The following is a 19,322-nucleotide window of genomic DNA, read 5'->3' on the forward strand; positions in this document are numbered from 1 at the left end:
TGGCTTGTTTCTTGCCAGCTTTCCTTAACTTAACTTATCCCATCTACCTTTTGCCTCTGGGCTTTTCCTGTTCTCTTACTTCTGTAAATCTTACTTACTCCGTGGTTTGCTGTGTAGCCGGGTGGCTGGCCCCTGATGTCCTCCTTCTCTGGCTAGTTCTTTGATCTCTCCTCCCAGATTTCTCTCTCTCTATTCTCTCTGCCTGGCAGCCCTGCCTATCCTTTCTCCTTCCTTGCTATTGGCCAGCTCTTTATTAGACCATCAGGTGTTTTACACAGGCACAGTAATACAGCTTTATAGAGTTAAACAAATGCAACATGAACAAAAGTAACACATCTTAAAATAATGTTCCCCAACACATCCCTTGCCTTCATTACAGATGCATGCACTGTGTTGATGGACATTTGGGTTGTTGGTTTTTCTCTTCTAACTGATTTCTTTCATGAGCCTATACTGCCTGAACAGGTTTCCCAGAGTGCACATACCAGGGTTTCTCCTGGGTAGTGGCTAAAAGGCAGTGGGTATTTTACCTCTCTACTCTGCGCAATAAGTGTGTTTTATATTGTGATAAAGTAAAGATAAACGTATCCATCCTGACTTGTGATGCTTCTTCACATTTTTCTACTCTACCCTTTTCTTTTATATTTTTTAAGATTTTATTTTCTGTGTATTGATGTTTTGCCTGCAGTGCTCACAGAGACCAGAAGAGGGCGTTATATTCCCCCTAGAACTGGAGTTGTAGAGGTTGTATCATCATGTGAGTGCTCAGAACTGAAATCCTCAGGTAGAAACTGCTAGTACTCTTAACCTGTGGGTTGTGACCCATTTGGGGGTCTGACCCTTTCACAGGGGTCACCTAACACTATTGGAAAACACAGATATTTACATTATGATTGATAGCAGAAGCAAAATTACAGTTGGGAGGTAGTAACAAAAGTAATTTTCTGATTGGGAGTCACCACAACATGAGCAACCGTATTGAAGAGTCACAGCATTAGGGAGGTTGAGAACCCCTGTGCTAAGGCATCTAAAGATGAATGCCATTCCCCATTCCTTTTTAAAGAAAGATGTTGATGCAGATTACAAAATTACTTCATTGCCACCAAATCTGTAATGTAAAGAAATCCCACAGTTTAGTATGGGTGGCTACCCAGTAACCCATGGTTTAGTATATATTTAGATCCTCTCAAGAGGGCGTTTACTGTCTGCTTTTACTTGGCGGTGTGACTCTTTAATTCTTGCAGTTCACGTGGGGATGAAATAATACCTCACTAAGTGCCATCTTCAAGGCTAAGGAAGAGAGCACTTCCCTAGGCACAAGGCCCTGAGGTTGAGCTCCAGCTTGGCCCAGACAAAAGTCACCTTCAGAGATGTATCTGCCCGGCCTCCTGCCGTTTCACTGCTGACCATTCCTGTGCGTTAATCTTGGTTCTATTCAGTGAAGGCGTCATCTCTTTATATATATTCATATCATCAGTGAAGGACAGACATTCTTCACTTTAATTTAGACTATTGTGTGACTTCCTCCAGGGAGACAAGGAGAAACGTTTGCTTGATGCTGTGGGTTGGGTGCAGGAACAGGTTCACTTTCTCCATCGGTTAAAGGGTTAAAGAAGCCTTGGAAAAATCAGGGTTCTTAGTCTCTCTCATTAATAAGAATTTAAGAAGGGGCTCAAATGGAAGTTTGAGGACAATTTATTAGATTCAAACAAAGCAAAACAACTCCAAAAAGACCCAGGGCAGGGAAGCTGTAAATCTTGCAGCTGTCCGGAGAAGACTGGGGAAGATTAAACTGGCATGGAGGTCAGCCACATGGCAGCGAAGGGGCTCTAGAGAAAGATTAGGAAAGCCCAAAACATCTGTGAGTTTCAGAGCAGGGTTGTCAGGCTTGCATGGTAAGTGCCTTTACCAGCTAAGCCATTTGACTGCCTCTGCTTACATAGTCTTGGTGGATATACTAATGCACATCTGTGTACGTAGAGACTTTATTCTTTTCTTTCTTTTTATTATTATTATTATTATTATTATTATTATTATTATTATTATTTTTTTTTTTGGTTTTTCGAGACAGGGTTTCTCTGTGTAGCTTTGCGCCTTTCCTGGATCTCGCTCTGTAGACCAGGCTGGCCTCGAACTCACAAAGATCCACCTGCCTCTGCCTCCCAAATGCTGGGATTAAAGGCGTGCGCCACCACCACCCGGCTCTTTTTATTATTATTATTACCTTTTTGTTGGTTGTTTTTTGAGACAGGGTTTCTCTGTGTAACAGTCCTGGCTGTCCTGGAACTCACGTTGTAGGCCAGATTGGCCTTGAACTCATAGAGATCCACCTGCCTCAGCCTCCTGAGTGCTGGGATTAAAGGCAGGCACCACCACTGCCTGGCTTTATTATCATTACTTTTGAGGCAGGATGCTATGTATCTCAGGCTGACCTCATAATTGCTATGTAGCTGTGTGCGGATCTGAGCTCTTGATTCTCCAGGCCTCTCCTCCGAGGTGCCAGGACTACAGATGTGTGCCAGCTCACCCAGATTGTGTACTATAGAGGCCTGAACTCAGAGCTTGTGTATGCCAGGCAGCACTCTACCAGGTAAACTACATCCTCAGTCCTCTCCTCTTTGGTTTGTGAGACAGCACTCCAAGCTGGCCTGGACCTCACTGTAGCCCAATCTGCTTTGAACTTGTGCTCCTCCTCCTCTTCCTCTTCCTCCTCCTCCTCCTCATCCTCATCCTCTTCCTCCTCCTCCCCCCTCTCCTCCTCCGCCTCCTGAGTGCTGGGATTATAGATGTGTATCACCATTGCTGGCTTTTCTTTCTTTCCTTTTTTTTTTCTTTTTAAAGAACCATGAATGAAATCATATTTTGCTACTGGAGTGTTGCCACTTTCTTCATTTTTAATAAGGCATGGCTATCTTTCTACTTGTGCTCAAGTGGATATTTAATGAGTCCCCAAGTAATAGGCATTAACTTAGTAAAATAGTTCACTGTTATAAAAAAGGATGAAAATGAATCGCATTTTTCTGGGTTCTCCAAAGAATACAATTGTGTGTGTGTGTGTGTGTGTGTGTGTGTGTGTGTGTAAAAAGAAACTGCTTAAATGATTGTAGAGGCTCGTGTGTTTAGAATCATCAGGGTAGCCCTCAGGCTGCAGACCCATGCAGAAGCCAATCTTGTTGCAGTTCACATCTGAAGGCCTTCTAGAAGTTTCCTTTTTGCTTGGAGAGGGCAGTCAGTCTTGTTTTAGTGAGTCCTTCAACTGACTGAATGAGGTCCATCTATCTTATAGCAGATGATCTGCTTTATTCAAAATCTGATTTTTAAAAAATTTTATTTATTTATATTTTACGTATGATTGCTTTGCATGTAAACCTGCACACCAGAAGAGGGCATCAGATCCTCTTATAGATGGTTGTGAGCTCCCATGTGGTTGCTGGGAATTGAACTCAGGACCTCTCAAAGAGCAGCCAGTGTTTTTAACCCCTGAGCCATCTCTCCAGCCCCTCAAAATCTGATTTAATCATTAACATTTACTCAAAAACACCTTCTTAGAGTGGTCTAGACTAGTGTTTGATGAACTAATCCTTGGCATGGCTGAGTTGACATGTAAAATAGTTTTCACTCAGAATTCTGCATGAGGCACCACCCTGTCATTCCTGCTTCTATTTTCCATGGTCCTTTCTCACTCTGGTCATACTCCTTGTTTTCTGCTCACTAACCATACTGGGAAGATGGAGAGAGCTGAGTGTGGTGGTACACATTTATAATCTCCAAACTGAAGAGACAAATAAGGGGGCTGGAGAGATGACTCAGCGGTTAAGAGCACTGGCTGTTCTTCCAGAGGTCCTGAGTTCAACTCCCAGCAACCACATGGCGGGTCACAACCACTTCTATGGGATCTGATGCCCTCTTCTGCAGATAGGGCATGCATACATAAAATAAGTAAATCTTTAAAAAAAAAAAAAAGAAAGAGAGATAAGGAGCCAAGGACAGCCCACATTAATGACTCCACCAAAGTCCAACTTGGCAAACCAAGTATTGAGGTTACTTACTGGAGTGTCAATGTAGTAAGTAACAATTTACTTATTAATTTGTTGGTACATAGCTTGCCTAGGATGTCCAAGAACTTGGATTTAATCCTTAGCACTGGGGGTAGGGATGGAAATAATAAATAATTGTTTTGTGTAACTGTTTTCTTACATTAATGGGTTTTATTGTTTTCTGGATATGATATTAATAGATGCTTACAATGGTTCACTCAGTAACCAGTCTTCAGAAATGAACTGATCATAGATTCATCAATATCACAAAGACAAAAACAAAACAAAGCACACACACACACACACACACACACACACACACACACACACACACACACACACACTCTAGCACCGCCCCGAGGAGAAACCAGCAGGCAGAAGGTCCTTCACTGCCTTGCTGTTCACCGGCTCGTAGGCTACACTATTTCACAGTGAGCACCCTCACAGAGATAAACAACGTCAGAAAACCTTGGTTAGGTGTGTATGCGTATATGTGACCTTTATCGGTGGTCATGTGTGTCGCAACCACGGGTGATGGGATCTTGGATTAGTGTCATTGTATTTTGAGACAGGGTGTCACTTGGTAACCCTCGCTGGCTTGGAACCACTGTGCAGACCAGACTGGCCTTGAACTCACAGAGAGCTGGCCTGCCTCTGCCTTTTGAGTCTAGAATAAAGGTGTGCATCATCATCATCTCTTGTAATAGAACTGAAGCTTTTGGGTGCAGAAATTCTGTCTGTTCTGCCATACACTCAACGTTTTGAACAGCAGTGTGTAGAACACAAATACTGAATGAGAGAGGTGATCTGGTTGCCAAAAAAAAAACACCCAACAACAAAAAGAAAAAAAAAAGACAAAACTGGAGGGAGGAAGGTATTGTAGAGGAGGGAAGAAGAAAAAACAAAAGGTAAAGAGGGCGGGAAAATCAGTGGTAGAGCCAGCTCCAGGCCCCAGTTTCTGGGAGGTGGAGAAGAGGAAAACTGTTCTGCTATGCACCTCCGCAGCGGCAGGGGGCGCTGTGTGACTCAGCGAGTTTTGTGGGCGTGGCACGAGGGGGCGTGGCCACAGCCCAGCGAGGCAGGAGTAGAGAGAGAGAGGCTGAGGCAAGGTTCCGCAGCTCCAGGTGAGTGTCGCCTACTGCGCCTTACAGCGAGGTCCTCCCGGCCCCTACGTGACATTCCTCTGCTGGGGTGCTGGGGAGGCAGAATCCGGGCCTCGGAGGCTGGGCCGCCTGGCTCCTGCAGGCCTCAGTTTCCCCTGCGGTGAGTGGGGGATGGGCTGGCTGCTTGGGCCGGCTCCTGGTTCCCGCCTGGCGGCCGGGCCTTGCCCTGGAGGCCCGGTTCCTTTTCCAGTGCAGCCTGGCGGCTAGACCAAACCTAGGCGTGAATCTAGAAGGTCAACTGTGGGACCTTGGGCAAGTCACGTCCCCTCTGTGCCTGGTTTCTCAGGGCTGGAACAGGCTGGATGGGGCCGAGGGGATGGCGCAGCGGGTCAAGGCGCCTGGCGATGGTCGAAGCGGGGAGCCGACTCTGGTTAGCAAGTTGTTCTCGGACTTCCACACCCCTGCTGTGGCACGTGAGCACACCTCTACCCCAATAAGTAAATGTAAAAAAAAGAAAAGAAAGGAGGATTGCTTTGAAACAGGCAGCGTGCGCCCTGCCTGATATTCTGATGGTTTTTAAGAGACCGGTATAGGTTCAGAGCACACCAAACCACTGATTCTTCGTGTTACGGTCCTGAAGTTGTGCGTCTACGATGATGTAATTATCATTTGGACGGCCTGAGGTTTGCATTTGTTTGTTTTTGTCCTGTTGGGATGGAATCCGGGAGCTTCTGCGATACAGGCTGTACCACTGAGCCACGTTCTCAGTTTAATATTCTGTGAATTCCTCCCCAGTAAAGGAGGGCTGGCGGGGTAGAAATCGCTTTCCTCACATCTTTTAGCTCGGCATTGGGTGAGTGGGGAAGTCTGAGGCTTAGTTTTGGCCTGCTTGGGGGTCAGCGGTTGATTGTGAGGTTTCTGCTCTGTCTGAAAGAAGCATTTTATTTTATTTTATTTTATTTTATTTTTAATTCGGAGCTGAGGACCGAACCCAGGGCCTTGTGCTTGCTAGGCAAGCACTTTACCACTGAGCTAGGTCCCCAACCCCAAGAAGCATTTTAATAATTAGAATGTTTGATGAGCATGATGGTACAGGCTTTTAATCCTACAGGGGCAGGCAGATCTTCCGAGTTCAAGGCCAGCTTGGTTTACATTGGGAGTTCCAGGACAGCCAGGGCTACGGTGAGACCTTGTCTCAAGAAAGAAGGGAGGAAAGTGGCACCATTGGGCCTTGTTTTATGGCCTGGTGCCTGGGAGGGTCTTTGACTCTAGAAAGTGCCTTGCAGGAGCAGCCCTTCCTTCTTCGGTGCCCCCTCCCGCTCTTTGCTGTTTTTGATCTGCGTTCATTCTGGCTCTGACGTGGAAGCGAAGGCTTTTGCTGAGTCAGCACCTTCTGCCCGGGCTTCCCGGCAGCCCGCAGTTCAGTGCTGATTTCAGTGCTGCCCTCTGTTGAGAAAGTGCGGGAATCTGCTGCTTCTAAGAGGTTTCATTTTGCCAGTTCTGGGGACAGTGAACTGGCTGGTGGGGTGACCCTGTTTCCAGATTTTTTTTTTTTTTTTTTTTGTAGAAAGACATTTTTTTTCACATATATAATCGGACTGCTACAGTATTTTTCTTTTTTACTTATAAAGAATTGTAAAGAAGATCGTTACTATTTTGTCTATTGAATTTTTTTTTTTTTTTTTTTTTTTTTTTTTTTTGGTTTTTTGGTTTTTTGAGACAGGGTTTCTCTGTGTATTTTTGGTACCTGTCCGGATCTCGCTCTGTAGAGCAGGCTGGCCTCAAACTCACAGAGATCCGCCTGCCTCTGCCTCCTGAGTGCTGGGATTAAAGGTGTGCGCCACTATCGCCCGGGAAAGTTTTTTTTTTCCCCCACATTTATTTATTTGGTATGTGTATGTGTGGGCTCATGAGTGTGTGGATGTCAGAGGTTTTCTCCTTCCATTGTAGGTGTTCTGTGGTTGAATGGGAAGTCAGGGAGCTCACCTTGTTAGGCCTGATAACATACACATTTACTCTCTGAGCCGTTTAAATGGCCCAAATCTTGTTTCATGAATATGTATTTTTAACTGTTTTCGGACTTAGCTTAGTAGTTGATGGAAATTGACTGGCAAAAAACGAAAACAAACAAAAACAAAACCTAAGTGGCTGCCTTGGGCCCCTTGTCTAACTTGTAAGTCTGATTTCATTACTAATTTTTCTTGTAGTTGGCTTTTAGCATAGTGTTTTTTGAAGTTCAGTCATCTTATAGCATGTTGCGAGACTTAGTTCCTTTTTGTTGCACTTTGGTTTTCCTTTTTTTCTTCTTGTGTTTTTTGAAATGGGATCACCTTATACTGGTTCTGAACTTTGGGTCTCAAATAAGTCTCACACTGTAGCCACCTGGGATTTCGGATGTGCACTGTCATGCCCAATCTTTTTATGTATGTATGTATGTATGTATGTATGTATGTATGTATGTATTTCAATGCATTCACAAGTTCATGGGCATCTAAATTGTTTAGTTTGTAGCTATTACGACTAATGCTGCTATGAACATTCTTGGACCTGTGTTTCATTTCACTTGGAAAAGTAAGAGTGGAATCATTAGGTCATACAGTAAAGTTATGTTTGCCTTTTTGAGGACATGCCACACCACTTTCTGACGCTTTAATACCATTTTGTATTCCTGCCAGTCTTCAGTCTATGAGGATCCTGAGTGCTTTGCATTCTCATCAGTACTTTTGGGGCTGGACGTAGCAGCCAGGGCCTTGTGCATTCTTAGGACGTTGACCTGCACTGCCCACCCTCGAATCTGTCTTCTTCGTTACAGCCATCTTAGCGGGAGGGAAGCGGTATGCTCTTGTGGGGTTTGGTTTGTTTCTCTTATGGATTGTTGTTCCTAGTTAGTATTGAAGTCTCATTTGAAATGGTCTTTATCGTGTTGTTCTTGGGACATATCTAATTGATGTGGGAGGGCCCAGCCTTTTGTGGGCAGCTCCATTCCCTGGGCAGATGTTCTAGGCTGTAGAGAGAGCTGGCTGAATGTGAGCCTGTGAGTGAGCCAGCAAGTGGTGTGCTGCATGGTTCCTGCTTTTTAAGTTCCTGCCCTGACTTCCCTCGGTGATGGAGTATATGACTTGGAAGTGTAAGCCAAAGACACCCTTTCCTCGCTAAGGAGCTTTTGGTCAGCAACAGAATGAAACTACGACAGTTGTTTTTTTAATGTGGTTAAAAACACTTAGGATTTGCCGTCTTAGCCATTCTCTCCTTCTAACCTCTCCTAACCCCGTCACCATTTCAGCTGCATATCTCAGTGTCAAGTATATTCACATTGTCGTGAAACAGATCTAACTGTAAGGCTTTTTTTATCTTGCCAAAGTGAAATTTATTACCTATTAACCAACTCCCCATTTTTCCTCCGTTAGTTTCTGCCAGGCACCATTCTGCTCTCTTTTCATGATTTAATCTAGGTATCTCGTACACGTGGAACACAGTAATGTTTATAGCTCTTTGTCCTTTGGATGTCTTTATGGCTTGTCCATGTTGCAGTATGTGTCAGACTTTCTTCCTTAAGGCTGAGTAATACTCTTGGGTTTTCTTTTGCTGTACTGTAGAAAGTGTTCGGCCACTGAGGCCACTGAGACATACTGAGTGAGCTTTGTCTTTTTTTTTTTTTTTTAAGTTTTTAAAACTTTATTTTTTCCCCCTTTCTTAAAATTGAAAATATATAGGTGGTGGTGACACACATCTTTTTAATCCCAGCCCTCGGGAGGCAGAGGCAGTTGAATCTCTGAGTTCGAGGCCAGCCTGGTCTACAGAGTGAGTTCCAGGATAGCAAGGGCTACATAGAGAAACCCTGTCTTGAAAAAACAAAAATAAACAAACAAACTTAAAATAAATTTTTTTCATGCAGTATATTGTATGGTCTCCCCTCCCCCAACTCCTCCTAGATCCTCCCCACCTCCCTGCCCCCCCCATCCATACCCTTTCCTTCTCTCATTAGAAAACAGGCATCTAAATAAAATAATAATAATAAATCAGATAAAATAAAAGCCAACAAAACAGGGTAGGACAAAAACAAACAAACAAACAAAAAACAGGAAAAAAGCCAAGAAGAGCACAAGAAACACAGACAGACAGACAGATATTGCACACACAGAAATGCCATAAAAACACAACATTGGAAATCATAATATATAAGCAGAAGACCTGTAAGGTAAAACAAATGAAAAGCCCAGACAAAGCATTTTGTGACAGAAAACCTCTTAAAACATTGAGCTCATTTTGTGTTGGCCATCTACCGTTGGGCATGGGGCCTAACCAGTGAGACCCCGTTGGAGAAAACTAATTTTTCCTTTGCAGCTGGTTATCAGTTGGAGATAGCTTCTGCAGTAGGAGTGGGGGCTTGTGTCCACTTCTGCTCACAGCACTGGGACCCCATCTGGCTTAGACCTGTGCAGGCCTTGTGCTCAGTGCTTAAGAATGCTTTGCTGCTCTTGCAAAGGACATGAGTTTAGTTTCTAGCAGCCAAATCCAGAGGCTCACAGCCACCTGTGACTCCTGTCCTAGGGTCTGGTGCTTCTGGCCTCTGTGGGTACCCACATCCATGTGTGTATACCCACACAGACTTAGACACAAATACATAATTCAAAATAATAACATCATTAAAAGGCTTATTTAAAAATTTTCTATCTTTATATTTTTATTGTATGAGTGTTTTGCCTGCATGTATGTCTGTTTGCCCACCATGTGTATGCCTGGTCCCTGTAGAGGACAGAAGAGGGTAGCAGATCCCATGGAACAGGAGTTACAGGCCGTTGTGAGCCACTGTATGGGTGCTGGGAATCCAGCCTAGGTCCTCTGCAAGAGCAGCCAGTACTCTTAACTGCTGAGCCACCTCTCCAGCTACCCCCCACTAAAAGATTTTTAACGTGAGACCTGTGGTTTCGCGCATTTGCTCAGGCTGATTGTGAATTTGTAATCCCTCTGTCTCCTGAATAGCTGGTGACTGTAGTCTTTTGAATTTGTATGCCACGTCCTGACTGTCCAGCAGTGTGTGGTCTTGGTTATGGTGTGCATGCTGTGATCAAGTATGTCCACGATCATAACATTTTAAGGATCTGCTTTCAGTTCTTTTGGATGCATACCAAGATGTGGAATTATTTGGGTCATAATGGTGATCTGGTAATTTTTTTCTACCATGGCCTTGCCATTTTATATTCCTAACTTTTTTTTTTAATAGTAGGCATCCTTATGCAGGAAAGAAATGGCTTCTTTTGGTTTTGCTTTACATTGATCTTTCCGGTCACAGCCGGTCCTGAGCTGCCATGTGCTTTGTGTCCCATGTGCATGTTGAAGGAGTGTCTATGGAATCCTTTTTGTTTTTTGGAGATAGGATTACTCTGTAGCCCAGGCTGACAGGGAACACCGCCCCCGGATGGCCGGGCGTTGTGGTGCACACCTTTAATCCCAGCACTCGGGAGGCAGAGGCAGGCGGATCTCTGTGAGTTCGAGGCCAGCCTGGTCTACAGAGTAAGTTCCAGGACAGCCAGGGCTGATACACAGAGAAACCCTGTCTTTTTTTTTAAAAGAAGAAATAAAAAAGGTTCATATAAATCATGTAAACAAGAATTCGTAAAGGCCTTATTCATAATAGTCAAGAAGTGTAAATAACCAAACACCTGTCACCGTCTGAACAGTGGAATCTTCCTCAGCCATAGGAAGAAAAGGTACTATATTCTATAGTGCAGATGTCTTGAAAGTGTGCTGAGTAGAAAAAGCCAGACATAAGAGAAGAGGACGTGCTCTTGGATTCCGTTATGTGAAATGTCCAGAATAGACAGTTCCTCAAGACAGACTAGTTTTAGTTATTGGGGGCTGAGAAGAGGGAAAAGTAGAGCTGGCCATTGCATTTCTTTTTATGGTGGTCACACAACTGCGGATGTCCAAAAAGACCGCCATAAAGTTCACCTTTCGCCCATTCTGAGGATTGAACTCGGGATTTTCTCTCACGTTGGGCAACTCTAGCACTAGGTAGCACCAAGGAGCTCTCAGTCTTCCAAGTGCTGGGCTTACAGTTGTGTGTGTCGTGAGTGTCAGTCTCTAGCATGAAAGAAATAAGCCAAGGTAACATGAAGTATATTTTAATAGAAAGGGTTCCTTAGTGTTTCTTCTTATTTCCAAGCTTCATTGTTTCTCCCTTTTAGTCTTAGGCATTTCATCTCCTCTTAGGAGGCTTACTAGTAAATCAGTTGATTAAGGGGAAAAAACCCTTGCTGGGCCTAAATAACAGGTGTTTTGTGGTGCTTTGGTGACATGGCTTTTCTCTGTCACCTTTGTCCAGCAGCGTGTGGCACTGAGGGAGAAGACTCAGCAAAGGGCAGCCAAAATCAGTGAAATCAAGTTCAGGTTTTCTTAAGGCTTTGGGGGTGTTGAGCATTAAACCTGGACCTTGTGATGCTAGGCAAGTGTTCCACCAGGGAGCTGCACCCCCAGTTTTAAAAATTATCCATCGCCACTGTGGTTCTTAGCTTATACTTCCTCTGTCCTGTTCTGCAATCTCATTTTGGCATTTTTCTTTTCTCTTGCACAGAAATGGAATTCATAAAGTGTCTCTGGGCTGTAATTGTTAGTTTTTTGTTGTGTGTGCTTTGAATTGACAATTGCAGGGTGGGAGTGTGGGTTGGAAACAGGCATTGCTGCTGGTATTGATGTTGTAAAAAATGATCTTATGATTTAATTGTTGAAATATCTTTTCAGGACTTAAGATGTTTTCATTGATCAGGCGCCATTTAGGACATAGAAGACCTTCAGTAGCTAAAAGGTAAAGCAAAATATTTTTGGATTTGTCTTGTGTTTTTTAATGCACTCTGGGGTAAAAATATCAAAATTGGATGAAGACAGAAGTGCAAGTATCAAGATTTAACTTTGACAATTATTTCTGATTTCACTTGAATTTTTAGTCCATGTAATTAGAAAAATGACATCCTTTTCATTTTCTGGCTGCAAAAGCAATACACAGTTTGTTTTGTTTTTAAGTAAACTATTTTGGAATAATTGCATACTCACAAGAAGCTGAAAGATACACTTTGTAAATATATCCACAACCCTGTGGTGTGCGGTATGAAGCAAGCTCCAGTCCTGTGTAGCCCATCCCTGGGCATCAACCAAGGTTAGGCTCTGTGGACTCTTCACACTCCTTTTCATGTAGAAACTAAATTCTCTTTCTGTGTTTGCAGGTAGTCTAAACTTCGTTGTTCGTGAATATTCATTAACTTTTCACCTTTGTAAATGTCAGAATAGCTGCTGTCAAGTTTTTGTATTTTTTCTCTGCTTTTAGAGATTAAGAAAATTAATCATGTCTATATGTGTGTCTTTGTGCATGTGTGTGGATGCCTGTGGAGGCCAGAGGCAACGCATCCTCGGGAATCCGTTGGGAGCCACCTGACATGGGTGCTGAGAACAGAACTCGGGTCCTCTGGAAGAGCACGCTGTGCTTTTGACCATCTCTCCAGCCCCTTCTCTGTTGTTTTAACAGTTTATCCATATATATTAATTGCACAGAAAACAGGTGTCATTGTGACATTCCATACATCTGTGTAATAGACTTGGGCCACACTCACCACCCCCTTATCCTGTGTTATCCTCTCCATTCCATCCTCCAACTCCCTCATTCTTCATTAGTCTCAGTCTACTTTTGTGTCCTCCCCCCCACCCCAAATTTGACATGAGAGAGAAAACTTGTAACCACGTCTTTCTGAGGCTGGCTTATCTAGTGTACTAGACGATCTCCAGTCTCATCTGCTTTCCTGAAATGACGTCCCCTTTTTCTTAGTGTGTGTGTTCGGGTGTGTAGTTGTGCATGCTTGCCTGAGTGTGTCATTCTCAGGAACCATCTGTCTTGTGTGTTAAGATAGAGTCTCTCACTGGCCTAAAGCTCACCAGTTAGACTAGATAGCTAGCTGGCCAGCAAGCCCTCCCTGTCTTTACGTCTTCAGTGCTAGGTTTACGGGTAGGAACCACTATACACACGCATCTCCATCCACCTCCTATTACTTCTGTTCATCAAACTTAGATCCTCACACCATGGCAAGCACTTCCCTGCTGAGCTGTCTCCACGGCTGTGGTGGCTCGTTTTGGTTGTTCACTTGACACACCTGGGAGGAAGGAGTCAGCTGGCCTGTGGGCATGTCTGTGCGTGTTTTCTTGATTGCTTAGTGACGAGGAGGTCCTGATCCACTGGGGGTGGTGCTGCTCCTATGCAGGTGGGCCTAGGTTGTATAAGAAAGCCAGCTGAGCCTGGCGGTGGTGGTGCATGCCTTTAATCCCAGCACTCGTCAGGCAGAGCCAGGCAGATCTCTGTGAGTTCGAGACCAGCTTGGTCTACAGAGCAAGATCCAGGACAGGCACCAAAACTACACAGAAACCCTGTCTCAAAAAAAAAAAAAAAAGAAAAGAAAAGAAAAAAGAAAGAAAGAAAAAAAGAGAAAAGAAAACCAGCTGAATAGAAGCAGGAAAACTGAGTCAGTAAGCAACGTTCCCTGTAGTCCTTGCCTTTGCTCTACCTCCAAGTTCCAGCCTCGAGTGCTTGCTCTGGCTTCTCTTGGTGACACACTCTGATATGGACATATAAACCAAATAAATCCTTCTGTCTCCCAAGTGCTTTTAGTCAGTGTTTTATCACAGCAGTTGGAAGTTAGGACATCAGCCCTCCATTTTTCTCTACAGCTGAGTAATAACCAGTATATATGATGTGTGTGCGTGTGTCTGTGTGTACACCACGTATTCTTGATCCATTCATTTGTTGATGGATATCTTGGCTATTGTGAACAGTTTGAAGATAGATATAGGTATGCAGGTATCTCTGTGGTATGCTGACTTTGATCCCTTTGGTGAATGCTGGGAGTGTGTAGCTGGATAGTATAGTATATAGTATAGTTCTTTTTAAGGAACCTCTATATGATTTCCATGATTGCTATACGAGTTTATTAATAGAGCTCTGAGGAGATTCAGTGCATTTGTCTTGGTGATAGCCATTCTGACTATGGTGAGATCTTGCTTCTGTCTCCTGAGTGCTGAGTTTAAAGGCGTGTACTACCACACCTAGCTCAATATGGTTTTGCAAGGCATTTCATTTTCCTGATGGCTGGCTGTAGATGTTGGTTGTAGACATTTTTCATGTATTTATCTGCCTTAGGAAAGTGTGTGTGTTGGAGGTCAGAGGACAGCTCTGTGGAGTCAGTTTCTCATCTTCAGGAAAGTTCCAAGGAGCAGATTCATGTTGCCAGGCTTTTGTGGGAAGGGCTCTTACCTGCTGAACCATTGCTTGATGGCCCTTTTGTACCTTTGACATTGTCTGTACCATTGCCATTTGCCTATTTTTAAAAAAGATTTTAGTTTATATGAATGTTTTGTCTGCATGTTTATCTGTACATCAGAAGAGGTCATTAGATCCCATGAGACTATAGTTATAGGTGGTTGTGAGCTGCCATGTGGGTGCTGGGAATTGAACTCATGACCTCTGGAAGAGCAGCCAGTGCTTTTGACCACTGAGCCATTTGTCCAACCCCCTCATTTGCCCATTTTTTGATTGGATTATTTGTTTTCTTGGTATTTGTTTTTATTGTATGTGCGTGCGTGTGTGTGTGTGCATGCATGTGTGTACATGATGTGCTACCACATGTATAGAGGTGAGGAGAAGCCTGTGAGGGTTGATTTTCCTTCCACTGTGTAGTTCCAGGCTTGGAACGAGCTCATCAGGCTTGGTAACCAGCACTGTTCGTTACTTGAGTCATCTTGCCAGCCTGGGTTTAATGTCTGAGTTCCTTCTCTTTTCTGGGTACAGCTCTGGTCAGATGGAATAGCTGACAAACCTCGCACCATAGGTTCTCTTGTTACTGTTAATGGCTTGCTTTGCTGTTCAGGGCTTTAAATTTGATGTGTTCCGTTTGCCTGTGCCTGTATGGAAGTCTTTCCCATTTCCCTCTAGAAGTCTCAAAGTTCAGGTCTTACATTAAGGCCTGTGATTCTAGGACAGGGTGAGAGGTAAGCTATCACTCTTCAACATGTGGATGTCCAGTTTGCCAGCACCGTTTGCTCAAAAGGCTATCTTTTCTCCAAAGCATGATTTTGGAACTTTTGTAAAAAATCAAGTTCCTCAGACACATTTTCTCTCATATGTAGAACCTAGATTCAAGTTCATAAGTGTATGTATGTGTTTTATATATGTGTGTGAGTTTATAGGTCATTAAATTAGGAAGTAGACTGAGAGTGGGGAGGAAGATATACTAAGCGGGGAGTTCAGGGAAAAACAGGATAATGTAACCTGAAAGCAGAACAGGAAACTGTATTGGGGAGGGCTGTACGGGCACCTGCAAGAAGGCAGGGATGAGGGAGAGTGAAAATTAGAACAAAATATAATGACACATGAAAATGCCATCATGAAATTAATTGCTTTGTATCCTAACTTAAAATATTCATAAGGGCTGGGGACATGTTTCAGTGGGTCAAGTGCTTGTTTCAAAAATGTAAGGACCTGAGTTCAAATCCCTAGCATCCTATGAAAACACCTCTGTTGACTTACCTGGTGAAAGTCTTTGGTAGAGTCTTTAGGAGTCTTCTAAATAGAGGGTTGTGTTGTCTGCAAACAGGAAGTTTTCTTTTGTATTTGTATTCCTTTTATTTTTTTCCCCCTTTATTGAAAATAAGATTATGGTTTCCTCTCCCTCTACTCTTCCCAGCTCCTCCTCCCCTCCCCTCCTATCCAGTTTCACTCCCCTCTGTCTCTCATTCGAAAACAGACTTCTAAGAGATAATAATATACTATAACAAAATAAAATATAATAAGATAGAAGAAAAACTATCACATTGGAATTGGATAAGAGAAACAGACAGAAGGAAAAGAGCCCAAGAAAAGGCACAAGAATCAGAGACCCACTCATTCACAGTCAGGAATCTCATAAAAACACTAAACTGGAAGCCATAATGTATATGCAGAGGACCTGGTGCAGCCCCATGCAGCCCTGAGCGTACTACTTCAGTTTCTGTGAGTTCAAATGAGCTTTGCCCATGTTGATTTAGAGAGACTGTTCTCCTGATGTCCTCCATCCAGTCCTGCTCTTACACTCTTTCTGCCTCCTCTTTCTAGGGGTTCCCTGAACTCTGAGAGGAGGGATTTGATGCAGACATCCCATTTAGGACTGAGTATTCCATGGTTTCTCATTCTGTATAATGTCTGGCTGTGTGTCTCTGTGTCTGTTCCCATCCGCTGCAGGAGGAAGCCTCTCTGATGATGGTTGAGCAAGGCACTGATCTTTGAGTGTAGCAGAATGTCATTGGAGTCATTTTATTGCTACTTTTTTTCTTTCTTTTTAGACCCATAGTATTTGATTTTACCCTAGGTCCCTGGTCTAATGTAGTGTTTGGTTCTTGATCACCCAAGCAATGTTGGATATGGGTTCTATTTTGTGGAGTGGTTCTTAAGTCAAATCAGATATCGGTTGGTTACTCCCACAAGTTTTGTACCACCATTGAAGTAGTGTGTCTTGCAGGTAGGACACCATTGTAGATCAAAGGGTTTGTGGCTGGCTTGGTATTTACGTTTTTCTTTTGGTAGAGTGCAGAGTACCTTCCTGTATCAAAGACACTAGAATGTAGGCATTCGACTCCTTTGGCCAACAACTCAGTTAGATATAAATAACCCAGTCCCGGTACTGGAAGCTTCATTTGGTGACAAGAGATGTTCAGTTGGGGCTCTGTCTCCCCCATTCTTTGGTGCTTTCATTTAGATCACCTTCATGTATGCTTCTATTTTGGAAAGCCTCTGCTGTATTTGGTTTCGATACTACCCCTCAAATGGTCCTTAATTTAGCTGTCTCTTCCGGTATTCCTTCCCTTATCCCTTCCTGATCCCCTTGATCCTCCCATCCCAGCTCCTCCCTATCCATCCTGTAATCATCCTAGTTCCCTTTCCTAATGAGATCTAGTCTCTATGTCTAATCTCTGTGATCCTATGGATTGTAGCCAGGTTATTTTTGACTTAACAGCTAATATCCACATGTAAGCAGATACATACCATATTTGTCTTTCTGGATCTGGGATACCTCACTCAGGATGATTTTTTTTCTACTTCTGTCAGTTTACTTGCAAATTTCATGATGTCATTTTTTTTAAAAACAGCTTAAACTCCATTTTGTAAATATACAACACTTCCTTATCCTTTTTTTTTTTTTTTTTCTCCGAGACAGTTTCTCTGCGTAGTTTTGGTGCCTGTCCTAGATCTTACTCTGTAGACTAGGCTGGCCTCGAGCTCAGAGATCCGCCTGGCTCTGCTTCCTGAGTGCTGAGATTAAAGGCGTGCACCACCACTGCCTGGCCCTCCATTCTTTGTTTTTGGCTCTTCTAGACAGGATTTCTCTATGTAGCCTTGGCTGTCCTGGAACTCACTCTGTAAACCAAACTGGCCTTGAACTCAGAGATCTGCTTGCCTCTGCCTCCTGAGTGCTGGGATTGAAGGCATACACCACCGCCAGGTTCTTATCCATTTCTCTGTTGAGGGACATTTAGATTGTTTCTTTCTGGCTGTTATGAATAGAGTAGCAATGAACATAGTTAGGTAAGTGTCTCTGTGTTAGGATGAAGCATCCTTTGGGTCTATGTCTGTGCTGGCTAATTTGATGTCAGCTTGACACAAGCTAGAGTCATCTGAGAGGAGGGAACCCCAATTGGGAAAATGCCTCCATAAGATGGAGCTGTAGGCAAGCCTGTAGAGCATTTTCTTAATTAGTGATTGATGTGGGAGGGCCCATCTCATTGTGGGTGGCGTCAGCCCTGGGCATATGTTCCTGGGTTCCATAAGAAAGCAGGCAGAGCAAGCCATGGAGATCAAGCCAGTAAGCAGCACCTCTCAATGACCTCTGTATCAGCTCCTGCCTCCAGATTCCCACCCTGTTTGAGTTCCTGCCTTAATTTCCTTCAGTGATGGATTATGGATGTGGAAGCATAAGCCAAAGAGACCCTTTCTTCCTTGAATTGCTTTTGGTCTTGGTGTTCCATCATAACAATAGTAACCCAAGCTAAGACCGAAGGGTGGTATAGCTGGATCTTGAGGTAGATTGATTCCCATCTTCCTGAGCAACAGACTCTCTGATTTCCATAGTGGCTGTACAAGTTTGCACTCTCACCAGCAATGGAGGAGTGTTCCTGTTGCTCCACATTCTTGCCAGCACGAGCTGTCACTTGTGTGATTGATCTTAGCCATTCTTACTTGTGTAAGATTAAATCTCAAAAGTAGTTTTGATTTGTATTTCTCTAATAGCTAAGGATGTTGAACATTTTTCAAAGTGTTTCTCATCCATTTGATTTCCCTCTATTGAGAATTCTGTTTAGATCTGCACCCCATTTTTAAGTTGGGTTATTTTTTTTTTTTTGATATCTAGTTTGTTTTTTTAAAAGTTTTTTATATGTTTTGGATAGTAGCTCTCCACTGGTCAGATGTGTAGTTGATAAAAATCTTTTCCCATAGGCTGCTGCTTTGTCTGAATAACAGTGTCCTTTGCCATGCAGAAGCTTCTCAGTTACCTGAGGTCCCATTTATTAATTGTAGATCTTAGTGCCTGTACTAACTATATTCTGTTCAGAAAGTCATCTCTGTGCCAGCAAGTACAAGGCTACTCCCACTTTCTCTTCTGTCAGGCTCAGTGCATCTGTTTTTGTTTTTGTTTTTTTTAAGATTGATTGATTGATTGATTGATTGATTATACATACAGTATTCTATCTGTATGTGTCCTTGCAGGCCAGAAGAGGACACCAGATCTCATTACAGGTGGTTATGAGCCACCATGTGGTTGCTGGGTTGAACTCAGAACCTCTGGAAGAGCAGTCAGTGCTCTTAACCACTGAGCCATCTCTCCAGCCCAGTGCTTCTGGTTTTATGTTGAGGTCTTTGATCCTTCTGGAGTTGAGTTTTGTCCTGGGTGATAAAAGGATCTATTTGCATTCTTCTACATCTGACATCCAGTTAGACCAGCACCTTTCGTTGAAGATACTGTGTTTTTTCCAGATACCTTTTATTATTCAGGATTGTTTTAGCTATCCAGGGTTTTTCCATAGGAAGCTACAATTTTTTCTTACAAGATCTGTGAAGAATTGTGTTGGAATTTTGACAGAGGATTGCATTAAATTTGTAGATTGCTTTTGATGG

General features: G+C 43.3%; 1 long non-coding RNA gene across 1 annotated transcript in view; it reads left to right on the forward strand.

Moving 5' to 3' along the window:
• Positions 1-5,130: 5,130 nt before the first annotated feature.
• Positions 5,131-19,322, forward strand: part of LOC128104289 (uncharacterized) — a 43,451-nt gene continuing 29,259 nt past the window's right edge. Inside the window, exons 1-2 of the long non-coding RNA XR_008215937.1 lie at positions 5,131-5,161; positions 11,882-11,945. This is a non-coding gene — a long non-coding RNA (uncharacterized LOC128104289). The remainder of the gene's footprint in view (positions 5,162-11,881; positions 11,946-19,322) is intronic.

Source organism: Peromyscus californicus, unplaced genomic scaffold (assembly GCF_007827085.1).
Source record: "Peromyscus californicus insignis strain IS unplaced genomic scaffold, ASM782708v3 Scaffold_8__1_contigs__length_139910024, whole genome shotgun sequence".
NCBI lineage: Eukaryota > Metazoa > Chordata > Mammalia > Rodentia > Cricetidae > Peromyscus > Peromyscus californicus.